Source organism: Macrobrachium nipponense, chromosome 29 (assembly GCF_015104395.2).
Source record: "Macrobrachium nipponense isolate FS-2020 chromosome 29, ASM1510439v2, whole genome shotgun sequence".
Taxonomy (NCBI): Eukaryota; Metazoa; Arthropoda; class Malacostraca; order Decapoda; family Palaemonidae; genus Macrobrachium; species Macrobrachium nipponense.
This window is the reverse complement of record NC_061092.1, coordinates 71,514,435-71,517,737: the sequence shown is the minus strand read 5'-3', so window position 1 is coordinate 71,517,737 and position 3,303 is coordinate 71,514,435.

Genomic DNA, 3,303 nt, shown 5'->3' with positions numbered 1-3,303 from the left:
ACTGCTGGGTATTGATGTCACTGCTTATGCTCTGGAGTGATGCAGCCACTCGACCTCCAGATACATTTCACTCAATGGCAGAAAATTAGCAGGATCGCCTCTTCAGACCGTTGACAGAGATGTAGATTGTAGGTAGCTTGGTTTTAAATAGCATCGAGTATGGTTCTTAGGACTGCAGAGAGACTGGTTATGCAGAACATAAATCTTTGGATTTTCAGATTGCATTTCTTTGTTCAAGTCATTAAAGATGGGTAACACATTCTGAAGAATAATAACTTGCTGAATGGATCAATGAGTTTCTGAAGAATAGATTTAGCCTCCACAAGCCTATCTTCCAAGGCTGCTTGAGTGAAAAATAGTTTCAGAGCTGGAAGTTGTTTCAGTAACCGCTTTACAGCACTATGCAGTGATAACCACCTAGTTTGGCAGGGGTGCAAAAGCTTGTGAGGTTTGACATTAGCGAATTCTTGAAATTCTTTAAAGACAGCAGTCTGCTTTGGTGACAACGAGTAATTGTAAGTATCACGGGTCATATCTTCAATCCTTTTGGCAATAATCTGCATGCATAGGAAGCGCAAAGATGAAAGGAATGACATACACTTCATTTTAAACAAGTTAGGTATGTCCTGTAGTAAAGTTGAGAGTGAATGATGAACTCTCATCAGCGACAAATCCTATTAAGTTCTGTTTCTAGGGAATATTTTCATCATCAAAAACAGATTTTATACATGCAAGGAGAGTGTCTGCAGTAGCGCTTTCTACTGGAACGAGTGTTAAAAAAGCATCCTTAATGCCCTTTGAATATTGGTAATAGCATAACATAAATAATTCGTTTGAAGAAACTCACTAAATATTTCCTCCTTTTTAGACTCCTTAAACAGTTGGCGGAGTTATAACCGTAACATGGTCGTCGTACTCGACGGCAGCGTCGGTACAATTCCCACGATGTAATAATGACAATAATTTTTTCATATATACACTATATAAAAAAAACATAAAAAAAAAAAAATGAGGCTAATAAAAATACAAACAAAGGATTGTTTAGTAAAATACAAACAAAGGATTGTTTATTTTTTACAAAAATAAAACACAAACAATAATAAAACTTCCAATTTATGTAAATGAAAATATAAGTCATATCACAATTCTATTATAGTTACTGTAATATTTACAATAATATAAATATTACTAACCCATATGTAAATTTATTCTATTTCAGTTTTAAATTACATATTTCTTCTGATGGTTGAAAAGATTCAAAGTGTCTCACAGCTTCTCTAATAGGTATTAGTGACTTCACGGTTTCTAACTTTAAACTATTTCTCTGCTTCCTTTTGATTAAGTTCAGCTTAGAAAATAATCAATCGTTCTGCGTCTGCATTGCAGGTAGGAAGAGAGAGCACTTGAAATGCAAATTTTCCCAGACATTCAAACTTAGGTACTCCAGTCTCATCTGTAATTTGTAAAATATATTGAAAGAATTTATCTGCATCATGCAGGAAACCCTTCACTTCCTCTCTGAATGGAAGCCAAGGGTTTGACCGCCACTCATCATCAAGTGCCTGCTTATGAACTGTGTTGATAATTGTGGCACTTCTTTGGCCATATCACGTAATGATGGCACCTTTGTTCTCAGAAGAGTGGTCCCCAAAACTGCTTTTGGGTGCAAGTGTGCTGCACTTCTCCAGAGACTATTGTCGAAATCAAATCGTGATCTTATTTCATTGCATGCAAGTATTGCAAACCTTTTACATCTATCTTTTACATCATTTATCATGTTCCCACATTGGTACTGTTCTTTATTAAAAAGTTCATGCAAAGTTACACAAGATAAATTTGGTTAACAGGGATATGTTTTGAATTATCATTGGAATCTATCAGGTGAAGCCTTGACCGTGTGATGCTGCCAGGATGATAAAATATACTTAAAACAGCTATGTATAAATCTTGAATCTTTTCTTGTAAAAGGTATAAAGTCGGTCCCTTTGACTGAAAAATGGGAATAAATGTATTTAGTTTTGGGAGAATGTAGTCAAGGAAATTTAAATACAAGAAAACTGATGGGTCATTAAGTGCTTCATGTATCTTATCAACTGCACCAAGTCTTTCTTCTTGGAAAAATTTAAGTAACAAATAAGTATCAAATGCAAAAGCAGTTTGACGTGCAGTTATGATCGCAAAAAAAAAGAAAAAAAAATAAGAGCAGCTGAATATGTCTACCACTAGTGTTTTTTTTTTATTAACTCAAGTTAGTCCATAATTCTAAAGTCTCTCGTTAAAAAATAGGAAACAGTTTATGTGATATTGCTTGGTGACTTAAACAACTTATACAAATATGGAAGTTCTTCAGATTTGCAGCTATTATTTGCTTATGACAAATACTATCACTAAAACTAAATCAGACCGTTTAAAAGTTAATATTTCTTACCTCTAATGAGTCTTATTCCAGTGAGGGCTGAAGCTGAAGTGGTCGAAAGTAATAATTTTCGTAGTGACAATACCTCAGAAGGCAGGACACGTTATTTTTGCTAATTATCAAAATAAAAGTATATTTATGTAGCTCTATATAACTGCAATAGAGGAGGAAAAATAATACGATGTAATATATTTCAAACAAAAGGTAAATTGTAATTAATTTAGCATATATAGGTTAATGAAGAGGAAACGGAATTAATTCCGTGGTGACTTTATCCGTAGTGTGTTCGTCTGCTTCCGATTAGCAGACGAATTTCCATCAGTCGGCAGCACTGCTTGAGAACTGGAGCACGGAGTTCGTGAGCGTTAGGAAATACATGTGTAGTTGCCAGTTTACCTATTATATTACCTATTTTATCATGCAAATACTTAATAAATAAAAAAACCGCAAAATATAACTATTTTGACGTATACTACACAATGTATACTACCCACTCCGAACACATGGTGCGCACAAATGATGTAATAGTTATTATAAAATAATAAAATAAAATACTTGGAGGTTAGATTTTGCCATAATATTTCTGAACAATGTTGCAAAGCATTGGAGAATTTTTTCTCTGTGTTTAGCTCTTGTACCAAAATTTTTCGATTTTCGGCCAGGAAACTATCCTCCTTCCTTAATGCAAGCTCTTCAGGAGCGTAACCCTCGTGTTATTGAAAGGTAACTATATATATATATATATATATATATATAATATATAATATATAATATATATATATATATATATAATATCTATATATATATATGTATATATATAAAATGTATGTGTATATGTATATATGTATATATGTGTGTATATATATATGTGTGTGTGTATATATATA